This window comes from Sphaerodactylus townsendi, linkage group LG04 (assembly GCF_021028975.2).
Source record: "Sphaerodactylus townsendi isolate TG3544 linkage group LG04, MPM_Stown_v2.3, whole genome shotgun sequence".
In the NCBI taxonomy this organism is placed as follows: Eukaryota; Metazoa; Chordata; class Lepidosauria; order Squamata; family Sphaerodactylidae; genus Sphaerodactylus; species Sphaerodactylus townsendi.
Genome location: NC_059428.1, coordinates 118,593,434 through 118,620,735, shown reverse-complemented (window position 1 = coordinate 118,620,735; position 27,302 = coordinate 118,593,434). Strand labels below are relative to the sequence as shown.

The window sequence follows — 27,302 nt, the reverse complement described above, 5'->3', positions numbered from 1 at the left end:
GCCAAACACACTGAATCTATAGATTAACTTGGACCAAAGAATAATCAATACTGATGTCTGTTGTTCAGAATTTTTGGGATAAAGTTGCTTTTTCCTATCCTACAGATCTCCTAGTTGATGCTATTTTATATTAATGACTCAAGTTCATTGTCCAATATCTCTATGGTAGTTGTAAGTTAGGATATAAGTGATTGAACACTCTGGAAAAAGATTTTAAAGGAAAGCACTTTGCAATCAGCATGGGATTGTGATAGGATGTAGTAGTAATCATATATGGTAAGCAGTTCATATAAGGAATTTATAGATAGGTTTGATATTGAAAGCTTGATTACTCTTGCTTTCCCCCAAATTACACTTGCTCTTCCTCCCAATTTCCTGTAGACATTACACTTCTGTACCTGAGACTTGAAGCAAAGGGCTGAATATAGGGAATATATTGTTTGCTGTTAGAATTAAGCATGTAAGTTTCTACCAAACTGCTTGTCAACACAAGGTAGCTGCCTCAGGGAGCTGAGAGGACAAAATAGAGGGTGGGGAAGGGGCTCTGTAGCAACCTGTCTTTCAATTGCAATTTCCAACATTTGTCATTTTTAGTTTAACAACTCAAGACATCCTCAGGTATACTTTTGAAATTGTTTTATTCAACATGAAATTTGTGGTAACTGTGATTTTTTTTTTAATTTGATGCATTAAGAAGGAACAAGTGATATGAGAAGGTAATGGGATACAGGAAGGAAAATGGTGATTCCTTTCTCAAACTAGGTTTTGCAAGCAGTGCCACAATATCCCCACAAATATCTTCTACCATCAGAGGTCGTACATTAGCCTTTCTGTCTCATGACCATATGATTCTGATGGGTGGGGGGTTTGCTTCACTGGCGCTAGTACAATAAATTATGGATGGTACGCTTTCATTATTTTTGACTGTATACTGAAAAAATCTGTATTCCAAGCATGACATCTTGTTTTATTCATCCAATTCTTAATGTAGGAATTGATACATTGCTTTTCTCCATAATGGGGACTTAAAGCAGTGTCTAATATCTTTCTGTCCTCAAGCCTGTGAGATTATTGAAACTTCCATGGCAGAGTGGGGATTCAAGCTAGTCCAATATTTGATCACTGCATCGTACTGGCTCTTCAGAACTACCAAATCAAAAAACCACTGCCAGCCATTCATAGTGGTCCACCAACCCCAATAAACTTACCTGTGTTGCCTTTTTCACTCCTGTATTTTTCTGTCTCAGCTTTTAACCTGTTTTACTTTTTGGCATTGAGAAAGAGCTGAAATTGGGTTTATTGACTTCTTGTCCTCAAGTGCCAATTAAAATGCAATCAGTTTGGATTTACATTATAGTAGCTTATTGAAAGAGCTGGATATTGAATACTCATTTTATGAAACATGTTAACTTGTCTCCATATAATCAGTAATCTAGAAACCAGACAGAGAAGACTCCTCGAGGAGTAGGAATAATAGGAAGAAAATCGTAGAACAATTAGGGAATGATTTAGAGATATTTTTTCCCCTCTGTAAACATTCAGGTAACGGAAGTCAGTGGAGCAAATACTTGACTAATAGAATTACTGTGTAAAAGCAAGGGGGACTTAACATGGAAACCTCCTAACAGCAACTAATCTGGAAAGAAGAAGAAAAGAAAGAAAGATTGAAGGCATTTAAAAAAATTACAGTGCAATCCTTAGCAAGAGCAAATCTGCTCAGGAGGTGGTGTGACCTCAGCACTGGCAAAAGTGCCATTTGCACCAAGTAAGGGGTATTTATACTGATGCAGAGGAACTTGATTGATACCTGGGCACTAGCACTGTAGGGGCACCAACATTCCTCTGGCACAAGAGCCCTCTCCAGAACTGAAAAGGTGTTCCTGGGGACAGGTCTAGCTTTAGTTGACTTCTCGAGCCCTTTCTGCTTAGGAACATCTTCATTTGCAAGCACAGACTTATGCTGGCAAAATTAGTGGTACAACTCTTTAATCTGCACAGACTCTTTTGCAGGGGGGTGTTGGTTTAAGCTTGCTGTCTGTGATGCAAGAAACTTCTTTTGATGCAGCATGACTGCACCCCTCCTTAGGATTACACTGCAAGTTGGATGTCTCTGCTGTCTTTGGATGTTGAAAGCAAAAAGAAATGAAATGATTTTTCTCCTTCCATTTTTATCCCTCTTCAAGTCATGGATTGTCTCTATCTCATTCTTTTTCAGAGAGAGCTTCTACTCAAGATATAATTAACAAATGAGAATGTGTTTAAAAACAGGTTTTTAAGGTAGGCTGATGCATCAGGCTCTATTAAACTGTTAGTATTAAATCAAACTCGTAGTTTGACATCAAATTTAGAATGAAAATAAGGTTATTGGAAAATAATTTCCCTGTTTATACTTGATATTTAGAAGTTAGATGTCAAGAGGCTATATTTTAATGTGAATTTAAATGTTCTTATGCTGCATCCAAATAGGGTTTTTTATCATGAAAATAAAATTCATGATTACAAATTGAGTAATAAGTGAAGCCTGCTCACATCTGTTGTTATCCTATCTTGAAACGTCTTAAATCCCTGTCCAAATTTTCAAAACTTAACAAAATTGTAAATCTGAATTTTTATTTATTTATTTATTCCTATTTATAACCCGGCCTCCCCTGAAGGGCTCAGGGCAGCATACAACATCATAAAAATGCATACAATCCATATGAAACCAGGAGAAACTTTCCAATCAATAAAAGAAATGGCAACAAGACCCACCTCCTCCCCTCTGTAATTGCCCTTGTTGTCTTTATAAGCCAATCCAGAGCCCTGGGTGGCCATGGATGGTGCCACTGTGGTGCTGCCCTGCTTCCTTCTACCCCCACCACGAGAAAATCCCCTGTAGGACTTCATTGAATTAGGCCACCCAAAAAGGTGGCCTAAGATCATGGTCCAGGTCACCGTGTACCTGGAGGCATTGCCAGGGTAGAAGCCAACTATTGTTGGCTCCACCACCAGCCATGCCTCTAGCATGTCCCCAGTACACTGGCAGTGTCAGCAGCAGCACAGCATTGCTGATGTGGCACTTACCTTCAGGGTAAGTACCCCAGGAGGGCAAATCTGCCAGTGCAGCCCTTCACCACCTCCAGGAGTCACTTTAGTCCCTCTGGATTGGGCTGATAGTCATTCAAGTCTTTGATTTATACTGTCCAAGTCCTTGATTTATATAGTCTTGAGGATCTTTCATCTTCTTCCATGCTCTATAAATGATCTGTTATGTAATAAAGATGTCAACTTTACATTGTTCAACATCCTGTTAATTCATTCATCCATTCTATAAGAACCAGAGATGCTTCTGATTTCCATCTTGATGCAAATGCAGTGTTACCATATATTTAAACAATTCATTATACACTTATGGTACATTATTTGGTAACATGTTTAATAACCTACTTTTAGGATCTAATACAAACTTAAGTTTCATTATAGTTTGCATTTCATCATGACCAAATAGTATTGTTGAAGAGGATAATAGCATGGTAATAAAACCATACATACTTTTTAAAAAATGTGACAAATCAAAAGCTTGAGTTAAATCAATAACGTTCCAGGGCAAAAGTATTAGAAAGGACAACATAACCACTTTATTCAGCTTTCAGAGGCACAAAGGTCTTCCTCATAAGTGCTGCTCTAGAACTCACAAGAAAGGGAGGACTGATTCACACATTACTACCCTGTTTCCCCGAATATAAGACATCCCCTGAAAATAAGACATAATAGAGGTTTTGCTGAAATGCGAAATATAAGGCATCCCCCGAAAGACGTAGCAAAGTTTTTGTTTGGAAGCATGCCCGACAAACAGAACACAGAAAAATAAGACATCCCCTGAAAATAAGACATAGCACATCTTTGGGAGCAAAAAATAATATAAGACACTGTCTTATTTTCAGAGAAACACTGTATGTACCTCATGCTAACAATGGATAGATGTACTCTAGGTATTCCATGCTTGGAATTTGATTCCCGAGTTGAAAGAGGGGTTCAGACCAGGTTAATGGGGAGAACCTCTGGCTACTCAAGTCCCCCTCCCTATTTTCTTGACTTGAAATGGCTTTGGGAAATCTATTGTTTTCTCTGTTGAGAAAACTTCTACAAAGCCATCAGTACATCTAAGCTTCCCCTGCAGGACAAATAGTTTGGGAGAATTATCAGTAACAAACCTAGCAATGCAACAAGCTTTTACCTCTTATATCAGGGTTTTCCCCTTTAGAAATCCATAGGAAACCAGATTTAAGTAAAAAAAAAAAAGTCTGACAATCTTTATTGTAAAACAGATAATAAAAGTACACACTCAATCGGGTAACACACACACATGTACACAGAGTTTCAAGGAGCCTAGGATTTAGACAGAGGTGAGAATAGGTTGGAATAGTTTTGGGATTAAGTGATAATTACCTTTCCTGATGGGAAGAGAATCCAAGGGCCTTTCCGCACGGGCCTTTAACAGCGTTCCGGGGACGGCAAAAACACCATCCCCAGGGAGCTGTTCGCATGGGGGGCGCAGCTGCATTGCAACCGCATTGGCCTCGCGCCTCCCCAGTGGCACGAAGGAAGACGCCATTCTCCGTTCCCTTTCTCAAACACCTTACTGTGTCTTCCAGCCTCCGGCGCGTCACACAGGCCAGGGGACATGCCCCCCCTGCTCTGCTTAATTCTCCGAAAAGGTTGTCACGAGAGTAATGCGTGGGCTGTGGTCCCCTGACGCGCCAGAGGCCGGAGGACACGGTAAGGCGTTTGGGGGACAGCGTAGCCTGTGCGGATGTTGTGTCGTCTTCCCCGTCGCAACCGGGACTGTTCGTGCGAACGGTCCCAGGGGGCTTGGGTCGACCCCCATCATGGCCATGTGGAAGCGGCCCAAGAGAACAAAAAGCCAGTGCAATGGCATTAAAATATTTTTTACACCCACACAATGTTTATCAATACCATAAAACACATGAACCTACCAATGCAACACAACCAGAGTACCAGGGTGGAGGGCCAGTAAGAGTTTACTGAGAATATGCCAAATGAAGCACAAAAATCTTCATCTGCTGACAGAAGACAGTGACTGGGTGTCATATGTGAATTTCCCTGGAGAGGAAATTCCAAAGTTTCAGTGCCATGACAAAGAAGTCTCATTCTTGGGTTGCCATGTGTCTAGTCTCAGATGGCGGAAAGGCACCCAAAGCAAGACCGCTAAAGATGACTAGATTTCTGTCTACAGTCCTTCCACTGGTGGCAGGCCAATTGCCATCTGGGTCCACAACTACTTGGAATGAAGTTCCACACTTTAAACTCCCATCAGATGTCTGAGCAACTCTTCATTGCACAGCCATGTAGTATAAATGAGGACGTTGTTGAAAAAGGAGGAGGAGGAAGAGTTTGGATTTATATGCTGGCTTTCTCTCCTGTAAAGAGTCTTACACACTCCTTTCCCTTCCTCTCCCCATAGCAGACACCTTGTGAGGTAAGTGGGGCTGAGAGAATTCTGAGAGAATTGTGACTGGCTGAAGGTCATCTAGCAGGCTCCATATGAAGGAGTGGGGAAACAAATCCAGTTCTCCAGATTACAGTCTACCACTCTTAACCACTGCACCACACTGGCTCTCAGTTAGCCATGCATGCCTCATGGTATCAGCACAGGAAAGACCTAAGGTTTATTTGCTCTCATTCATACTCTATAGTAATGAGAAGACATATACGAGATATCCTCTGAAGATCTTAGAACCCATTGAGGAACATAGGGAAAAAAGACATTCCTTTAGAGATCTTGGAGCAGTCCTGGACACAATTTTCTTTGGCTCTAAAACTGAGGAGCCCCTGATTTCATGTTGGTATGGGATTGACATGAATACCATAAGAAATTGAGAATGTTTTTTGAAACAGGGTTGGGTAAAAGTGAGAGAAAAAGCTTTGTGTGTCAAGACTGGGCATACCCAAAGACTGGATTAAACCCATTGAGCAGCCATTCTCAATCAGGATTCCCGGGTACCCTGGGGTGCCATGAGCATGTCCCAGGGGTACTGCAGCAACACTACCGCCCCCCCTCATTTTTGTGGTGTCTCCCACCAGCACCAGCAAGGACATAGAGCTGGCCCATGGGGCAGGGCCTGCCACAAGGTCAGCAGCCACCACCACCCCCAGTGCTACCCTTCACCCTGAGAGGGGAAGGTGGGGGTGTGGCAAGCAGGGACAATGGGAGGGGGAGGGGGAGGGTGGCGGCAGGGGTACGGTGAGATATGAAGAGTGAGGTCAAGGGTACCCTGACCTCGAAAAGATTGGGAAACACTGCCATAGAGTTTAATTCCAATTTAATTCCAAAGGCCGTTACTGCACGGGCAGAATATGGCGTCCTGGGGACAGCCGCGCCGCCCTCGCGCCGCCTGACCGGCGCCGAGCTGGCGTTTCCAAACCACGCTTCCCCAGCGTGGTTTTTTGGAAATGCCGGCTGGAAGCCGCTGCTGTCTGAACGGCAGTGGCTTCCCGGCGCTTCCCCCCCGCTCCCTCCCTGCACTTACCTCGTCCCCGGGCCTCCGGCATGTCGCCGAGGCCTGGGGACACGCCCCCCTGTCCTGCAATGCAGGAGCAGGCGCGCAGGGCCGGGGGGGGTGTCCTCAGGCCTCGGCGACGTGCCGGAGGCCCAGGGACATGCCGGATCGGCCGGGCGACGGAGCTCCGTGGCGCCATCGTCCCAGCCGGTTCTGGGACCGTCCGCAAAATGCGCCGACCCAGCCGCTTCCGCCTCCGTGCGGAAACGGCCATAGAGTTCTCAGTCAACCCATAGAGTATTGGATTCAACCCATAGCCACTACCAGAATGTTGACTAAAAGGTGTCATTTATGTAACAGTTTCCTACAATCAACTATTGTTTTATCTCAAATCATTGTTCTTCCCTAGTACATTCTTTTTAAAGTTTGAAATTCCTTTGTAAGTTTCAGTGAAAAACTCTGGAATAGATTAGGGGTGACAGGTTATGATAAAAACAAAACAGAAACCTCCTGCATTAAAATGGAAATCAATAAAGCAAATGTAAACAAAAAAGCAATAAAGCAATCATAAACTGTGCTTATTCATATATTACCTCAGGATCTACCTTATTGTGTTAATGAAAGCTATTTCTCACATTAGCTTATAAAGCATTCTCTTTCACTTATTTTGTTTTCCTGCCTCCTCTTCGCATTGTAGAAATTTCCAGAGCAGTTTGAAAAAAAAGTTTTCTTTTTGAAGACTCAGCGATGCTTCTATAACATCTGCCTATTTACAGAGATACAAATTGTGAAGTTCAGAAACAAGTAGGCACATAATAATAAGAAAAAAAAACAGTCTTTGTTTTGAAATAAGCTCAGCATCCATAGATCATAAAAATAAATCCTGGTGTTCAGAATAATTTTGGTTTTTGGTTTTTTTTACTAATCAGCTTCAAAACACAGTGTGAAGGCCCTCCTAACCAGCACTGCACCCTTCTAAGCCTGTTGTTTTAGAACTAACTGTACCACATGCCACTGTGCAGGAAGTCCCTCCTTGGGCAGGAAGTTTCTCCTGACTCTTCCTCGAGATGTGTGGATACTGTATGTTGTGTGCATCACACGCCATCAAGCCACTTCCAGCTTACAACACTCCTGTGCATTAATGACCTCTGCAATGTCCAATCATTAACCAACTTGCTGAGATCTGGCGGACCAAAGGTCATGGCTTTCTTTTTCGAGCTGATCCATTGCAGAAATTGCAAGTGGGGTCCTCAAAGAATAGGAAGGCTCACTGCTTATTGAGTGCTGGAAATTTTAGACTAAACTAGACCAAAAAAAAAAAAAATCACCAGGTTAGCATGCTCCTTGTATGAATTTCAGAAGAGATTAGGCAGATGGAAACTGGAGAGAAATGCTTTTCAGTGTTATGCCTTGTGAGTTAAATACTCCCTCAAGACAGGTTTGTGAAGCATGAATATTATAATCCTTTAGACACCAGTTTGAGGATACTTATTTATCCCCCATGTATTTTAATGGCTAACATGGCCTATTTTTCCCTTGATCTGTAATTGTTGTTTTACTGTATCTTTTCTTTATCCATTATTTTCCATTTGTTGATTAGTACTTGTTTTTTTAAAAATATATATATGTGTGTGTTAAGTTGATTACAATAGCCAGTAAGCTGCTTTGGAGACTTTTAGTGTACAAACAGCATGTGACTCAGCATAAATACATTTTTGGAATCCACCCTTCCTTTCAACAGTGTGGGGACAAAATTGTAGGGAATGGAATTGGAAGGGGGGTGTTAATGCAATTAGATGCAGTCACAGGTACTTAGGTATCGGGATTTCAGATCTCAGGTTCTCTCACACAAATCCATCTCAGCTGGTTGTGTTGCCTCAAAATTGGATTGGTTCTACTTTTCAGGGCCTTTGAAGCAGCAAGGTACCGCTTTTCACTTTAGTCTGAGGGCCAGTGTAAGGTAATGGAAGAACAAGAACAAGAGTTATTTCATATCCCACATTTCTCTACCTTTAAGGAACTCGCTTCCCACTGCAGGCACATTGTGAGATAGATGGGGCTGAGAGAATTCTGAGAGAACTGTGACCAGCCCAAGATCACCCAGCTGGCTTCATGTGTAGGAGTGGGGAAACAAACCTGATTCTCCAGAGTAGTGTCTGTTGCTACTGTGGAACAGAGGGGAATCAAACCCAATTCTCCGGATTAGAATCCGCTGCTCTTAACTACTATACTATACTAGTGGTTCATTTGGCTGTCTCAGCTCTGGGATACCGTGGTTTGAATCCTTACAGTGCCAGCCCTTGACAGATTAGGCAGGGGAAATTATAAGGGCAATGACATCACATAGATGTTGGAGTGAATCCTAGACCATTGAACCAACACTGGTTCAACACTTTTGGGTATGCACAATAACACTTTCCCATCCATTTTCCCCCTGCCACTCTGCTGAGCCGTGGCAGGGACAGTGGGCAAATGGCAGGAGGAATCCTGCTACAGTGGGCAACCTGCTAAACCTACTGGAAAACCTTGGGCATTTTTTTTCTCTGTCTAAATTTTCCTCACAGGATTTTCATGAGGAAAAATATGGAAGCAAGAACCGTGGATGCTGCCCTGAGCTCTTTGGGGAAGTGTGACTAAAAAAAATATTAAAGAAAACATGATTTGGGTCTCACTTTTTTGTCAGGAGAAAGCAGGAGAGCCATTTGAAAAGGCAAAACAGGAATTATGTGATGGGATCGGTAAATGGAATTAGCCACCTTCATTTAAAGCATTCATATCACCACATTTTGATCCCGTCAGGCCCCAAATGTGACTTAACTAAAGCCCAAACTGTATTAAAAAAATAGTAATCTTCAAATTTCTTCAACAGTGTTAGTAGTTATAACTTCCTGCTATTGAATAGCCGGCTAGCTACATTTCTTTGAACAGTGCCTGAAGACTTTGAGACACGAAGCCAGAGGAATGGTGAAAACCCCATGAAGCAAGGCCACCAAGTTTCATCAGGCCTATGATTGATATTACAGACATCATCAATGCAGGCTTTGGATATAATGGAGAGAGCAGATGCAGAGGTGACTCACATCTTTGCTTTAGGAGCTTCCAGTGGTACATCCAAAGAGAGAACTCGGACATCTTTCTTTGTTGTGAGTCAGCTCTTTGTGAGCTGGCACTAAATCTGGTTCTTATGTACCTCACCACCAGGGAAAACAAGTCATGTTCCCCTCCAGAACATTATAATAGAAGAAAGAATACTGAATATGTGAGTTACCCTCACCTGTACTCTTCTTTCTCAGAACATCCCAAGCAACCTTAGCTTTCATGCTCTTGTGGTGATGCATTAGCACAATATGAATCATCCTATGAACCCTGATTCTACAGCACGTGTGATCTTGACAGCACTGACAAAAGGAGGGAACAAAGAGCTCAAAACTAGGAACTCAGAACTGTAAGATTAGAAAGTGGATTTAGGTTTTAAATACGAATTTTTATTAGGATTTGGGGATTTTAAGTTTAAATATTAGTTACATTTCTATTCATATAAGGAAAATCGGTGTTTATATTTCATGTTTTGTACTTTATATATACTATATATTAAGTTTGATAGATGAAAATGATTGTGTTGGTCGCTGACTGTAAATTAATCAATCAATGAAAACTAGGAAAAGCCTTTCAAGACATTTGATACTTTTTAGTAAAACCCTTTTGTCTTTCTTCAAACTTCTTCAGACTGGAGCAGAAATCTCCAAACACTTTTTTTCAGCTGAAACAGCCTAGCAATGGATGGAACCCCTCTGAGAAATTTTACAGGTCACTGAAACTTTGTTCTGAGCTCCTCAGAGGATGGGCGCCATAAAATTATACTAGACGGAATTAGGAACAAGAACACGATCGATAGCATAAGCCCTGCATGTGTGGAGTGCTGGCAAACCAGGACAATGCACATAGAGGGGCTTGGCTTTCACTGGGAATTACAACCTTGTATTTGAATGCAGAGCAGAAAAGGGGGGACTAAATCTTTCACTTGTGATGTTGGTTGATGCATGAGATGACAGAATAATTTCAGATGAGAATATAGCAAAAACCTCATGTTGCCTTTGATACTTAAGCTTCTAGCTCACGTGATATTTAATGTCTTGTTCTTAATATTGTCATGTGGTTTTAATTGTAAGCCACCTTGAGCAGGACTCTGAAGAAGTGGCATAGAAATATCCTAAATAAATAAGTATAAGTATGTATACATACATACTTATGATTTGTCTGTCTGTAATAACCACTATCCAACAAATCAGAGCTGTAACCCTTCTGATTCTGCATTTCCCCCTTTTTCGTAATAAACTAATAGAAGGGGTAAAAGAATATTCTCTATCACCTCTTGTTTTAGCAACTGTGCCTGAATGTGTAACTTCACAACTCTGAGAGCAAGTACTGCCTTTTGTTTTGCCTGCACCTAATTACAAGCTGAGTTGATCAAACACAAAATCGCTTCTGTAACCTTTAGGCCACAAATCGCCACCAAGCAGATGTTAGACATATGGCTCCGTTTATCTTAATGACAGTGTTTGAAACTTCATCTCGAGGTACAGTAGCACTTTCTGAGTCAATAGATTGCAGTAGAAATGAATTAGATTTTTAAAAAAAACAGATAAGCAAGTAAATATTTGAGGAGCAAGAGACTTAACATTAGAGCAGGTGCCTTCTGTTCCTCTGAAGCCCTGGAAGTCTGCCAAAATCAGTCTCTTTGCCAACCTCATTGTGCAATTTGGCATACCGGATGCTAATAAAAATGCAAATCTTCTATTGAAATCTAGAGCGGTTGGCACTTGGCAGGAGAAACAGTACGGCTCACGCTTGCTGTCTCACACTTGTGCCACTTGACCCGTGGACTCAGGGTTTCAATCAAAAGTTTCTTCAACTCGTTGATAATAGGGTCATAATTCCCCAAATGTGTATCACAACAGAGCTGCTACTGTGCCACATGGAACATTTAAATAATGAATAAATCCCAGGACCATAATAATCCATTCATGGGCTGGGGATGGTAACCACCTGTTTGCATATTTAGTGTTCTGGCCTTGGTTCCTTTCAATTAGAGTTTCTATTAGGCAAATTCACCAAGAAGGATGACCTGACTCCTTCCCTGCCTATTTTCTCCAAAAACAATTAAAGCTGTTTTTTTCTACAATCAATAGTTGCTTTTGGTTTCAAATTTCCAGGGGGGGAAATTGCTTTAAAAATCAGCTTGGAGAACACAACTAGGGCAATATTGCCTCAGCAGATGTCCCTTGAGGTGATGTAATAGTCTGCATCCCCTAGTCTCTGTAGTCCTATCACAGAGAAGAAAGGAAATTCCTGGAGCATCATTATGTGGAGGCCATTTTTATTTGGTTCCTTAGTTGTTCAGTTGGAGCTCAGATTGGGCCATTTTCTATCCTCTACAGTTAAATAGGAGGTCTAGAATGGGAAAAATTCAGCTCCCCACCTCCCAAACTATGCTTTAGAACACCCCTCAAATCATCTTGTTATACAGAAATTGGCTGGTAGACTAGATAGGGCACATTGGTCTGCCAGTGTTTGAGCAATAAAGTAAAAGAGGTAAAATAGTTTTAAAAGAATCACTATGAATTTTCATGGCAGCCAAAAAAAAAGTATTCTTGAGTTGTGTTTTGCTTTTCATCTTGGCATAAATATTTGTGAGGTTGACTCATCCTAAGGTGGGTGCATTTTGTACAGTGGTATCAAAGAGCACATTGCAGGCTGTTGTTGTTGTTGTTTTCAGGTGGGAGGGACTTGTACACTGTTAGGGTTTGATTTGATTATTCAGGAAAGAGGTTTTGTGATAAAAGTTCATTGAAAATGTCATTTTGATGCTGTTCCAGTGTGGAAAAGCAGCAGCATGTCTGATAATCTAGACAATTTTGATGGTGGTTATTTTAATGATGTAGAGGAAGATGAAGGGCTAGATAATCCAGAAAATGCCGGGGAGGAGGTTTAGGAAAATGTGGAAATCCTGCCATCTGAAGAGTAGCAGCAGGCAAACCAGAAGTGGATCACTACATCCAATATGACCAAATATGAGCAGGTCAGAATTCTTGGCACCTGTGCCTTCCAGATAACCATGTGTTTTCCAGTGATGGTAGAACTGGAAGGAGAAATACCTTGCTGGTTGCAATGAAAAAGCTGAAAGCTCAAATGATTCCCATAATTATTCACAGGTATTTGCAAATGGAAGTTATGGAGACTGGCAAGGACATAGGTAAGGGGGGGGTTCTCAGGTTCAAACCCCCCCATTGCATGTCCAAAGCCCTACCTCTCGTTTGTGTGTTTTTTGTATTTTTAGTGTTTTTGGTTTTTGGCCTGCAGCGGGTGTATTTTTAGGCTAGCAACACCAAAATTTCAGGGATTTGTTGGGAGGCTCTCCTGATGATACCACCCAGGTTTGGTGAGGTTTGGTTCAGGGGGTCCAAAATTATAAACTCCCCAAAGGGGTGCCCCCCTCTCTCATTGTTTCCAATGGGAGCTAATAGAAGATGGGGCTACACTTTTGAGGGTCCATAACTTTGGACCCCTTGAACCAAACTTTACCAAACCTGGAAGGTATCATCAGGATAGTTTCTTACTGATACCAACCAGGTTTTGTGAAGTTTGGTTCAGGGGGCTCCATTTTCCCTAGCTATGCATCTGCCCAGAGGGGAGGGCAGAAGGGGCTGCTGGCTGGGAGCCCAGCTGGTGGGGGGGCAGGGAAGGGCGGGGCAGGGGAGTCTGCTGTCCCTGGCCTTGGAGAGCCCCTCGGGGATGGGGCGGTATAAAAGCTTAAGGAAATTAATAAGCACTGAGGCTGGGGGCAGGGCTTGGGGAGGTGTGGCCACACCTTGCTGGGATTGTCATAAGTGGTTGCCTCTTGATAGCACATAAAATGTAAACCTACTGGGGTCTTTTAGTTAATGTAATCATGAACAGTGGAGAAAGAACATGCAACCCAAAGAAGTTCACAGAAGTGCTTTTTTCATCCAGTGAATAACTTGAAGAATTCACCTTCACAAGAGGGCTTCTAAGATAGCTTTGCTACAAATTTGTGATGAAGAGGTTCATAAACAATGGTCTTTCCATGTTCACAAAGCAACTTGCCTTTGAATTCGAGGAGAAGGTCCTCACCTTCAGAACTTCCAGTGATGTTTTGCTGCTGGGAATAAAAAAAGGAGACCAGATAACCCCTTGTCTGATCCAACAAGCTGCTTTTAAGATCCTCCACTGCCCCTCAAATGGCAGTATAATCATTTTTTTTCAGCCAGACAATGTATTGTTGTCATTGCTACATGAATAACCTAAAAGCATTCTGGCAAGCAAATTATTTATTCAAAAACTACCTTTGTGAAGGCAAAGTATAAGTGCATTATTCATTACCATTATGTAGCAAAAAAAAATCAACCTCAGAACCTGTTTGTGTAAATGAAGTTCTACAAAGGCTCTGCCTGGAGAGAAGTGTGGGTTTTAAGATCAGAGGCATCCTTGAAACAGTATACTTTCAGAAAAGTGCTGTTTTGTCAAGAAACTAGTTTAGGAAGTGAAGTAGTTCATTATTAAGACAGTAAAAATTCCAATGTTGGAATTACTTGGGAGACATCACATGCAGCACTCATGGCAACCCTAAATACCCATAGAGGATGGAGAGGTCGATGTCAGCATGGCTGGGGTGGTCTAGAAGCATTTTCAGGGGTGGATCAAATTTTAGTTGGCTTCCACCAGGCTTTTGACTCAGGAACACTCCCAGGCCATTTCCGCATTGCCGTCGATGCGCCTCCACGCCGGCAAGAATTCTGCCGGCGTGGAGGCGGAGGCCGTTCACTGCGACGACGGCGGCGATAGGCAGCGCCTCAGGAGAGGCCGGCGGATTCGATGCAGGCTGGCTCCACATGAGTCAGCTTCGCCGCTTTCTCCCTATTCGCTGTCCGACTCACTCTGTTCCCATAAACTGCCGACCTGCTGGCCGTCGAAGCCCCTCGCACCACGCTTGCCCCTCCGACCTCCAGGGAAGCTTCTGGGCTGGGCTTCATCGACGCCAGCAGGCCTAATGCAGACGGGGACACGGTGAGTCGGACGGGGAAGGGAAACAGCGTGTTCCCGGCGGTGCTGTTCGCACCGCGCCGCCGGGAACACACTGTTGCGGGAAAAACAACCCTTTAAAGGGTTGTTTTTCAGGGCGCCTGACGCTAATGCAGCAGCACCACCTGTGCGAATGGCTCCCTGGGAATGGCGCCAGGGCGCCATAAAAAGGCCTTGCGGAAAGGGCCCCAGCAAAGTTCTCAGACTTACGCTGCAATAACATAGGGTGTTAGTCTGTTCCCCCCAGTGGAGTTGCCGTTAGAGAGGAATGAACATTTTTTCTTCTGAAGAAAGAACAACTTTACTTCAGCACAACATTACAGAAACCATCAACAAACAGAAAACAGAAAAAAGGAGAGTTAAAATCTTGAAGAGGAAAAAACAATTGAAGAGGCACCAGCGGAATGGAACTAGCTCTGGAGGGAACATAGTTCTGAGTGAACAACCCCCTCTTTCCAGAAACTGTCGATGTTCTATTCAAATTAGGCTTCATTGATTTTTCTAACAGTTGCCCTGGTGTCAGCTGATGTTTTCCCTGCTTTTTGCTATACAGTCCAAGGCTCCAATGGAGAAATGGTGTGATGCCACCTTTGACACACTGTCCCCAACCACATCTGAGCTCCCGCCCCACATCTAAATTGGGTTGAGAGGGAGTTTAAACATTGTTTACCACCAACTGAAACTGAGATCTCTGACTGAGTGTGTGTTAAGTACCAATGAGTTGCTTCCAACTCATGGCAACCCTAGAAATTAATGTCCTCCCAAAAGTCCTATTATTAACCATCTACTCAGGTCTTGCAAACTGAGGTTTGCAAACTGTGGCTGCTGTTATAAAGTCAATGCATTTTTATGTTGGGTCTTCCTTTTTTCCTGTTGCCTTCAATTTTGTCATAGCATTATTTCTTTTTCCAGTGACTCTCGTCTTATTAGATGACCAAAGTATGATAGTCTGAATTTAGTCATTTTTGCTTCTAGGGACATTTCAGGCTTGATTTGATCTATAACTCACATTTGGGAGGGGGGAGTTTGATGGTCCATGGTATCTGTAACAATCTCTTCAAACAGAAATTTCAAAAGAGTCTACTTTCTTCCTGTCCTCTAAAATATGGTGTTGGAGGAGAGTTTTATGGATACAATTTCCTTCCAAAAAATAAATGTGGGTTCTAGATCAAATCAAGTCTGAACAATCTGTAGAACCTAAAATGATTAAACTGAGGCTGTTGTACTTTGGTCTCTCATTACTCTCCCTCAAACCTATTTCTTCTAATCCACCTTATTTCAAATAGCCTTTTCCAGCTGATTGATGAAAAGAGTGACGGGTTCTCAAAGGTAAAGTGATGCAGCTTTTGTCTTTCATCATACGGTACTTTTTAAGCATGCCCAATGAAAGTTCTGTGCCATGAGAAAATTCTAAGATCACTGCAGTTGAAACAAAGGACACATCACCAACTGGTTTCTTTTGGAAAAGCTTGTTTCAGTTATGAGCGTACTCTGAAACAAACTGAAAAGTGCTAGACAAATAAAAACAATAGCAATCACTGAATCATGTCACACATATGTATGGTTATTTCTCATGCTGTGCATGTAAACATATTAAGCCAGTTATCTTAGAGACGATATCCACACAAGAGATGAGAATTTTAGAAGCATCCATGATCTGGTGTGAGTAAAAATCTTCTGTAGTAGTTTGTGGGATAATATTGACAAGCCCCTTTGGGTAAGACCACTCATCATTTGTTAATTTGGAATCTGTATGGTTACTTTCACATATCTGAAGAAGATGTGGCTTAACAAAATGGACAACTGTACAACCAAGTTCATTAGAACTCTAGATATATCCAAGTCTCCAATGGCTGGTATGACCACATTAGGTCTATGAGTTGTTTGTGAGACAGATGCAAACAGAAGACTACTTAGACAGGTGTTCAGGTTTTCTTGCAAAATTTTTCTGTCATTAGGGAATGTGGGAAAGACAGGTGAAAGAGATATGGACACATAAAAATACATTGAAGAGGTTTTCTTTGTCCCCTTGCTGAAGGAAAAAAAATCAGAGGTAAACAAACACAAGGGAAATGAGTGGTAGTCCCACACAACTGTGTGACTGATTCTGTTTCTTTTAGAAGTATGAAAGAAAGCAGTATAACAAATGCAAAAGCTGTCTGTCTTGGAAAGGCATGCTGTGCATGTGGGTGTTACATGCAGAAAAGGCACAGATCTCAGTGCCGGTACTTACTCTTGATGGCGATTGACAGCTGGGTTTGGAAGTGAAATGTTTACAGGACCAGAAAACCAGGATATTTTGTTTAGTTATGCAAGATGAAACTCAAGATAAGAAAAAAAAGTGTAGGACCACTTCCACTTTGAACTATACAACCTTAGTTGTGGAATTTTTTTTCTTCCCCTGCCCCTCAAGGAAAATCCATACTGTACAGGAAAATGTATGGAATCATTCTTTGTAAAATTTCACCAAAAATGAAATGTAACAGCAGTTGCAGTTTCTTTCTCAACTGAAAGATTGGAGGGATTGTGGAGGAAGCCAAATGAGTTTAATCAGACTTGCTAAAATTTCTTATGTTTCTCAAATGCATCCTTCATTTGTCACTGCTTGCCTAAAGAAAAGATCAAACAGAAGTTGGCTGCTGCTCTTCAGCTGAAACATCTGAAGGACTTTGAGGACATCCAAAGAGGTTTGACAGGACCTGATTATGTTTTGCATCCCTGCTGATAAATTCAAACATGAAAGACTGGCAAGTATAAATAGATACTAGTAAAAGAGGCTTACAGTACAATCTATGTAGAGTTACTTCAATGTAAAATCACTGAAATAATGTTGCCTGGAGTAACTCTTCATAGGATTGCACTGTTAATATTATCTTTGGCCCCTTCCGCACATGCAGAATAATGTGCATTCAATCCACTTTCACAATTGTTTGAAAGTGGATTTTGCTATTCCTTACAGTGAAATCCAGTTTAAAGTGGATTGAAAGGGGATTATTCTGCATGTGCAGGAGGAGCCTTAGTTTATTTGAATGTGCAACCATTAGAATAAAAAGCTGGTCCAGGAAAAGTTTAAGCATACATGGGAGTGCATTCAGGACTTTTCCTATGCATAGATCAGCACTGGACAGATACATTATTTTATGTCTCATTTTTAATAGGAGAGTTAAAGATGGGCTTAAATGTATTCTATTGAAACCAAGAGAATTCAAAAGTGTTTAATGCCAACTGGATCATGCCAATAAATAGCTAGAAATATTACATTGTTATCCTAATGTCAATTCTGTCAGCTAAGAGCAGCATTCCTGTCCCTCCTCTGATTTATCTTCACTGTAACATGTAAGGTATTTTGGAATTGTTAGAAGTGAAAGACTTTGCTCTGTCTCTTTTTAATTTTTTTTAAAAATTCTGGCATAAAACAACACAAAAACACAAACAAAAAACAAAACACAACCCATTACACATCATACACATCACATAGTGCAGTGGTGGCGAACCTATGGCATGGGTGCCAGAGGTGGCACTTAGAGCCCTTTCCATGGGCACATGCACACAGCGGCCCTTTCTGCACGGGCCATTTACGGCACCCTGGGGACGGCAAAAATGCCATCCCCAGGGAGCCGTTCGCACAGGCGGTGCTGCGAAAACGCAGCAGTGCCGACCTGGCTCCCCTCCCCCTCCCCCAGGGCAGCGTCAGGCCGCCTCCAAAAAGAGGTGCGAACGGCACCGCTGGGAACACGCTGTTTTCCCCATCCCTCTCCCACTCACCTCGTCGCCTTCGTCGCCCTGCTGGCCTCCTAAGACCCTCCCTCGCAAAAGCAAATAAACTTATCTGAAGCCCAAGTTTGTTTACACAGTGCACAAAGTTACTCTTCGGTATGTAGTTACAGTTTATCAGTTTCAAGTTCCAAGTTCCAGTAGAATACTAAACCATATCCACTGACACAACTACATTGAAAGAGCTTCTACCCCCCCCCATATGAGACTTCAGTTAAACTGCCTAACTGCCACAGATAGAATGTTCCCTCCTGAAAATTTCTCCCAGCATGCAGTCTCTTCACAGCCTCCCATAGGCATCCTGAATAATTTTAGACATCTAGGGGGAATATCTGAATACCAAACTAGTATTGGGGAGCCAAATAGTCTGAAATATCAATGTTTTTGAAATCCAGAGAGGTGTAGTGGTTTAGAACACTGTGTTGTAGTGGTTATGAGAAGTGAACTCTAGATTACTGAGTTTGATTCCCTACTCTTCTACATGATCAGCGAACTCTTATCTGGTGAATTTATCCACTCCTCCACATGAAGCCTGCTGGGTAACCTCAGGCTAGTCACAGTTCTTTCGGAACTCTGTCAGCCCTATCTACCTCACAAGGTGTCTGTTGTAGGGAGAGGAAAGGAAGGAGTTTGTAAGCGACTTTGAGACTCATTACAGGTGAGAAAAGCAGGGTATAAATCTGAATTCTTCTTCATCCAAGTCTGAAAAAATACCAGTTTCTTTCAAACCGCATGGAGGCGGAAGGGGTTGGGTCGGTGTAATCTACGCCGACCCGACGACGCTGGGACCATCCGCATGCATGGTCCCAGAACCGGTTGGGATGACGGCACCGCGGAGTGCTGTCGTCCGGCCGACCCGCCTCTTCCCCGTCCCTCTCCAGTCGCCTCTGTTGCCCTGCTGGCCTCCATAGACCCGCCCACACTGCCCTCCGACCTCCAGGGGTCAGAGGACAGTGAGGGAGGGCCTTCAGAGACCAGCAGGGCGATGGAGGCGACGAGGTGAGTGGGAGAGGGACAGGGACAACAGCGCATTCCCGGTGGTGCCGTTCGCACCGCGCTGCCAGGAATGCACTGTTGTGCCAAAAACCTCCCTCCAGGAGGGAGGTTTTTGGAGGCGACCTGAGGCCGCCCTGGGGGAGGGGGAAGGGAGCCAGGTTGGCGCTGCTGCGTTTTGGCAGCACCACCTGTGTGAACGGCTCCCCGGGGACGGTGTTTTTGCCGTCCCCAGGGCGTCATTATTGGCCCGTGCGGAAAGGGCCTCAGACTGTGGTGACATCTTATTTTTAAAAGTACTATTCATAACTAGAGGGGACAAGAAGAAAAAGCCATAGGGGAATGTTGTTATCAGAAGCAGGTACAGAACTCCCCTAAGGTTCCATTCTGCCTTAAAATGCAGTTCACACACTGCACGGGTGACAAAATTTGGTGTGGCAAAGTGGAATGCAAACCTGTGCATTTCTCCACCTGGAACACCCATTTGAACCTCACAGTATCTTTCTATGGCAGAGAACTGATAAGGCAAAACGAGAAATGCCATTGTGTTCATGTAAGTGCCATAAAAAGTAATTCCATTTCAATTTGGTCTTATCACCTAGTGGCTGGACAGTTAGCATTTTGAACATTCAGATCAATGTTCCATTATGCATAATCAGGTAGGGCTTAAATACTACCTGTGTGCATCAATTTGTCCTTATTTTGAAGAAAAAATCCTGTATGAACTCTTGAAAACATTAAGTTTCCTTTATATTAAAAGGAGTGATTGAGCTCCAATTGAGTTTTTTTTTTAAAAAAAAAAAACCTTGCAAACATGGTTAGCTCAAGATTACAGTTGTTGATTCATACTGGATCTAAATTGCTGTCATGTTTTGTGTTTCAGTGTGCCACCTGCAACAGCTAGGCTAAGTGAGAGAATTGATTTGTTTTTGTTTTGTTTTTCCTGGTGATCCCTGTAAAATAGTAGCAATGTGTGACTGCATCCATATTAAAACCTTATTGGCTTTGAAAGTGTGCCTGCATGATACCTGGTAAAAAAATTCAACCAGTATAAGCTGAAGGTAGATAGTAAGCATTGTAGTCAGAAGTAAGTAATAACCAACTGGTTTGGCTCATGCTTCACTTGCTAGTTTGTTTGTTTGTTTGTTTGTTAACTTATTTATAGCTTTCCTGCTCAAACCAGATTACAACATATAAAAACAAAACAAAATCAGGCATACTGTGTAAAACATCCAAAAAAATTATGCTGAGCCCGAATTGCCCTGTCTTGGATGACCCAGGCTGGCCTGATCTCATCAGAACTCAGAAGCTACACAGTGTCAGTTCTGGTTAGTACTTGGTTGGGAGACCACCAAGGAATACCAGGATCGCTATACAGAGGAAGACAATGTTAGTCTCTTGCCTATAAAATCCTACTGGGTTTCCATAAATCATCTATGACTTGACACTTCACACACAGAGAGGTCTAGGATTACAGAACTGGAAAGCCATTCAAGATGCCCAAGTTGCAAGCAGGGAGCAGATGTATCAAGCAGCTTGGCTTTTCATGAGCAGTTCGAGCCTGTTTAGCAGGTTGCTTTTTGCAGGTTGAAACAGTACAGCCGTGGTTCCCAACCTTTTTTCACTCATGTACCCCTTCTCATGCAACCCATTCTTCTAAAATTGTATCCCCGTATTAGCAAACTCATTACATATTTTTGCACGAATTCTCCGGCACATACCCCTGGGGGTACACGTACCCCAGGTTGGGAACCATTGCAGTACAGTATAGCACAATTTACATTCTTGCCCAATGCTATGGCAGTTCTAATCCTCCCCCTGACATGCTACCCTGTTACTCAGCAACCAGTTGTTTGAATTAAGAGTGAGCCAACTAGTCAGCCAGCCTTTGATAAAAAATGAACTCTTTTTAAAAAAACAAGTTGCATTTGTCCATGCTATTAATGTTATTTTGTGCATGTGCATCTCTGCATGGCCTCATGGGGCATGTTCCCCACCACACACGCATCATTTAACTAACTGACTTGACCGGCCGCAGCCTTGAAGGAGAGTTGATTTCAGCTCGTGTGAAGATGGGAAATCAGCAGCCAGGAAAGAGGACTGAAACTTCCACCACCACGGTTATTGTGCAGCCTCGAAACTGTTCACCAGTCACTCAAGTTAGAGAAGGCAAAGAGACCCAAGGTTTGGCTCCAAAATGATCATGGCTATCAGTAGTGGTATGTTTACCTATGGAAGATGCTTGCCCCAAAGTTTGCAGTGACTCTAGCAGTAAGTGAATGACTTTAGTCTCCAGTGGGAAGGTTACATTGGGTGGTTACAGAAAATGGATTCTGGGGAACTGCTGATCTCCTAATTGGGAGGTGAAAAATTAAGGGACATTCTTCATGCTAATTTATCTGCATAATAAGCATGTATAAATTGCATGGTGTTCAGCCAATCAATTTCAAAGCGTAAAGGGTTTCTCATTCCCATTTTTTTAAAAAAATATTTTTCCCACAAGCCTTTGCTTTTAAGATAAAGTGAATGGTCACAATTGGTTGGCATGGAAAAGAAATCATCTTTCGCTCCCTAAGGTTTGCCTGCGCACAGACATTTCATGCAATCTGATCACATCTCTGCTTTTGCTGTAACTTGCCACATAAGCTCTCATATAGGCATTTGCCTATAATGTTTGTTGATATTGTTAGAGAAGAGCCTTTCTCACTTGTGCTAATTCTTATCAGCTGTTAAACTACCTAGCTCCATATATTTACAGGGAGAGGAAGAAGCAGAAGTCTCTATCTGGAATGGTGGTGATAGGGATGACTCTGTAAAAGACATCTATACCTGGGATGCATATAAAGTCTTTGGTATATAAGGTCTTTGGCATATAAGGTGAATCTTGACATCTCAGTTTCTGGTTGATTAGAAGGATCAGGAAAACACCTCTGCCTGAGATAACAAAGTCAAGATCAAGACCTGCTGCCATTGGGCATGACATTATCGAATGGTAATAGGTATTCTCTTTTAACATGCTTTTGGAGTAATCCTGCATAGCACAATTAGCTGTAGCCTCCAGTCTTGTTTTAGGAATGATCCTATTCGAGGCTTTGGACCAAACATGCAAATGAGTTCACAAAGCAGGCTTAGCATACAATCCATCTTTCACTGCTTCAGGGTTCAAGGTCAATGGGTTATCATTAAAGCTCTTTGCAGCCAACAAATAACTTCTGTGAAGGGCTGCCTTGTGTGAAACAACCCAGCCAAGAAAGACCTGGGATGCTGTGTTTATAAATATTTTCTGTGCTCGCTTCTGCCTTCTGGAAGAAGTTAGGCAAGCAGGCACTTAGGTGCTCTTTCACAAATAATTTATTTAAAACATGCATATGCCTCTTCAGAAAACTGCTTAAGGTGGTTCACAAGGTAAAATAAGATATTGGTATTGACCTTTAAAACCTTAAACATTCCGGGGTCTTCATGCCTGCAGAACTGTCTCTCCCAATATGTTGCCCATAGAGCTTTACACTTAGCAAGCTGTAACTTACTGGTGGTCCCTGGCCTGAAAACTGTTCAGCTGTCCTCAAACAGGACCAGAGACTGGTAGAATGCTCTGTCAAGGGAAACCTAGGCCCTGTGGGGCTGTAAGACACAGTTGTTCCACCAGGTTTAGGGTTGAGGACAGCAATTGTATCCACTCTAACTGGCGTCTCTTTCTGTTTCTCTTTCCCTGTTCTTCCTTTCTTTCCATTTTCCCCTAATGTATGTATGCATGTGGATCTGAAGGGGTATAATTTAGATTTGATTTTTAATTGTTTATCCCTTATTAGAATTCATGGTGCTGGGATTTGGATAAAGTATTTTCATTGACCTATTGTTAACTGATGTGAACACAGCCCTGAGTCTGTAAGGTGAAGGGCAGCTTATAAAATCAATCAAACAAATAAGATCATAAACATACTGTAATATCCCCACAGCAGCCAATAAGGTTTGAGACCTAGGCCTGTGTTGCCATCAATCCATCACTTCTGGTAATCACTTGAAGTGACAACATCATAGTGCCAGTAATATGGGAATGCTCTGATATTTGGGCAAAAACTCTTGGGTAATAACAGCTTTCACCAACAGCTTGCCAGCAACATGATGATGTTACTTCTAGTCTGGGCTGGCCTAGGCTTCAGTTTCCTGTCAGTAAGTTCTCCCCCATCCCCCACTGGTTGCTTGTCTGTCTTCCTGGAGCCACTATAAAAGAAAGAAGTTCAAGAAACATTTTATTCTCTAGCCAATAATGAACACTGTACTATTTCAGTATTGCTGTGGTATTCAACAACAGTGAATTCTTGCAATGTTTTAAAATAACTTATTCATTGCAGCATTTATTGATCTGTGTGGTATTGCATTTATCCTTTTGTGGTGTAATGAATGGGGCAGGAACTTCTGTTGTTCTCCAGTGCTCATGTATTAATGAGCTACATATTATTTTGTCCATTGTAATTCAGAATGAGAGACCATATCACACCTGCACGTTTCCAAGGATCCACATGTTTTCTTTCATTCTTACGAAGATAATATAAGAGTCCCAAAATTACATCCTGTTTTGTCAGAAAACAAGAAGATGAGGAAAGGGGGGGGGGGAGAGAAATGAAGAAGTTAATCCCACATTTTTGAAAGTATTTTGTAGGTCATATTCATTTGGGATTGACACAGCACAGCGATTCTCTGACAAAGAAGCTGATAGCTATCATTTGTGTTGACGCATTGCATTCTTTCATTGTGCAAAAATGTCCTTATTGATATTCACATGGGCGCCCTATAATTTTAAGAGAACTGTGAGGTTTGGAAATGTAGATAGTCTAGCAGATTTCTGCTTGCTGTAGGGACCTTGTAAAAAGTGGCACGGGGCGGTGGGACCCATGCTAACCTCTTGCTCTCAGTTAAACATTGCACATCCCAAACTGCTTTTTTGTTGGCTTGTGTCTGATATTGTGCAAGCAGGATCTAGACTGCACAACATACAAAAAAGGCAAGTGCTAGGTAATGTACAATATCTTATACAGGAGGAACTGTGTTAAGTCCATTTCCACATAGGTGTTGCTGCAACCAAGTCTATGTGTGTGCCTGTAAATGAAGCAAAATTTGGGAACATCATTATCACATCCTGCCTTGCTCCTGACAATTAATCTCCAAGGCTCTATCATCCACAATAAATCAAATCCAGTAAAATCATCCTAGAAGTAGAACACCTTGCAATTTAGGGAAATGAATTAAGGACATAATTATATAAACACACTGTTTACATCAGTTTGTTTGTTTATTTTTATTAAGCTTGTATACCGCCCTCCCCTGGAGGGCTCAGGGCGGTTCACAACACAGATATACAACACAGTTTACATCTTTTTACATCTTTTTTGCTGTGATGTTCTTTTATCTGTTCACAGATTACAGGGGGTTTACAATGTTGTGTGTGAGAAACAACAAAATCAAGTTTTTAGGTTTTTAATACAAGTAATTTCATGAAATGGCATTAACCCCCTTTTATATGAATATTCCCATCTGATACCATTTCATTCGCACATCTGGCCTGTGCCAAAAACAGGTGCCAGTCCCATCAGCTCCCCTCAGAATTTGACAGATCTGCTTTCTTCTTTTAGATGTTTACTCCCATCCCTCAGGCCGTTTCCTCATGGGCCAAAAACGGCGGCCTGGGGGCGGTAAAAACGCCGCCCCCAGGCCGCCGTTCGCACAGGTGGCGCTGCTGAAATGCAGCAGCGCGGACCTGGCTGCCTTTCCCCTCCCTCAGGGCAGCATCAGGCCGCCCTAAAAAACAACCCTTTAAAGGGTTGTTTTTGAGGGAACAGCGTCTTCCCGGCGGCGTGGTGCGAACAGCACCGCCGGGAACACGCTGTTTCCCTTCCCTTTCCCACTCACCTTGTCCCTGTCATTGGCCTGCTGGCCTCCGAAGCCCCTCCCTCACTGTCCTCTGACCCCTGGAGGTCAGAGGGCAGCGTGGGCGGGGCTTCGGAGGCCAGCAGGCCGATGACGGGGACAAGGTGAGTGGGAAAGGGAAGGGGGCAGAGGCGGCTCCATGCGGAGCCGCCTGTAGTCCGCCGGCCTCTCCTGAGGCTGCCCGCATGCTTGCGTAAGCGAATCTGCCTTCCCAGCCTCCATGCCGCAGAATTCTTGCAAGGCGTAAGGCTTGGGGGCCGTGCGGAAACGGCCTCAGAGAACTTCTTAGCCATCTTCTAATGGTTGCTCCAGAGACTACTGGAAGGACCTCAGACATTTGCACTTGACAGTCAGTTAAACAATATTTTATGCTTGAAATGTTAAAAAATGGGGAAAGAAATGTTTGGGAATCTCATCTCGTTAAGCAGGTACCCTCCAGAAGCCAATGTCAAATGTGTACAGTAGACTAAAAGGAAGGAGCTGGTTGGACTCATAAGATCACAACAGTACTATAAGCCATCATGTGCAGTTCTACTGCTATCCACCATAACCTGTGCTTCATTATCTGTGAAGGTTTGACCTGCGGCTCCTCCTGCTGCTCCTATTTGTTCACAGGAATCCCTGACTCGGGAGGATATTCCCACATCTTATTAGGAGAGCCAATATGACTTTCAACTGTATCTCTTAGCTCCATACTCTTAGGGATTGGTGGATAATTGACTGTGGATTTTGGATTGTTGCCAAATCCGACCATCCTTTCCTATTAAATCCCTAGAAAGTAATGGTACACGGTGGATATGTAGCCTTATAAATAGTTCTAGCATAAATCTTGCTCTTACTTCCACTGGATTATTTGAGGCCAAGTTATGGTTTGGCTGAGGTGGAATTTTCTGAATAAATCTTTCCTGAACCCAATTACCAGTGGCTGCAGAAGACTCTAGCAATGCCCTGTGGGTAGGCTAGAAACAGTTCACCATGGCTGGGGGTCTATTTTGTTCTTCATTCAAGACTAGAGAAGGGGATATGAGGACAGTATCCAAAATGCCCTGTTATTTTGATTTGTCTTTTGACTTATCTTTTTCATTAGTTCTTTATGTTTGCTTGGTTGCGTTTTCAGATTGGATGTACTTTTCAGTTAATAATAGATAGCCTCATTTTTAAAGCATTTGTACTTAAGTGCCCTGTGCATAAAATAGTTGCAAGATAAGATGAATTTGTACCAAAAATGATTTCTGCTGGACATAGATGCCACACTGGACATACATATATTTATTTATAATTATTAATTAAAACATTGATATCCCACTTTTCCCTGTGGTTCAAGGTGACTTACAGTAATGGTTAAAAACATTTTCAGTTAAAAGCAGTAACCAAATAGCAGCCCCCAAATCTCTCCCTTTTCCTAAAAAGATCCCTGCCATTCAAATCTCTTCAAAAGCCCAGTCAAACAGGCAGGTCTTATAGTGCTTCTTAAAGATCTCCCTTTAAGGAGACTCAAAGTGGCTTACAATTGCCTTCCCTTCCTCTCCCCACAGCAGGCACCTTGTGAGGTTGGTGGGGCTGAAAGAGTTGTGACTGCCCCAAGATCCCCCCAGCAGGCTTCATGTATAGGTGTGGGGAAACAAACCTGGCCCACCAGATTACAGTCTGCTACTGCTGTGGAGAAGTGTGGAATCAAATCAAACCCAGTTCTCCAGATTAGTGTCCACTGCACCATCCTCAGTGAGCCCATTTCATAAAGCCAGAGCTACCAAGCTTTGGTTGATGCCAAAAGGGGCACACTAAGTGGTGGAATAGCCAAAAGATGGGTGCCTGATTACCATAATTGGTGCATAAGGGCATATGGAAGGAGACAGTCCTTTTAATAATAGTCTTAATAGTGAAACTGGATCAAACAGACACATCCAAATCCTCCTTTGATACAAAATTGTCTATATGTGGAATTATCTACAATCTCAGTCTGCCTGATTTGATGTCCTTGCCAGATATCCATCAAATTTTGGGGAAACT

General features: G+C 42.6%; 1 pseudogene; it reads left to right on the top strand.

Annotated features, from left to right (window-relative positions):
• Nucleotides 1–12,393: 12,393 nt before the first annotated feature.
• Nucleotides 12,394–27,302, top strand: part of LOC125431355 — a 57,707-nt pseudogene continuing 42,798 nt past the window's right edge.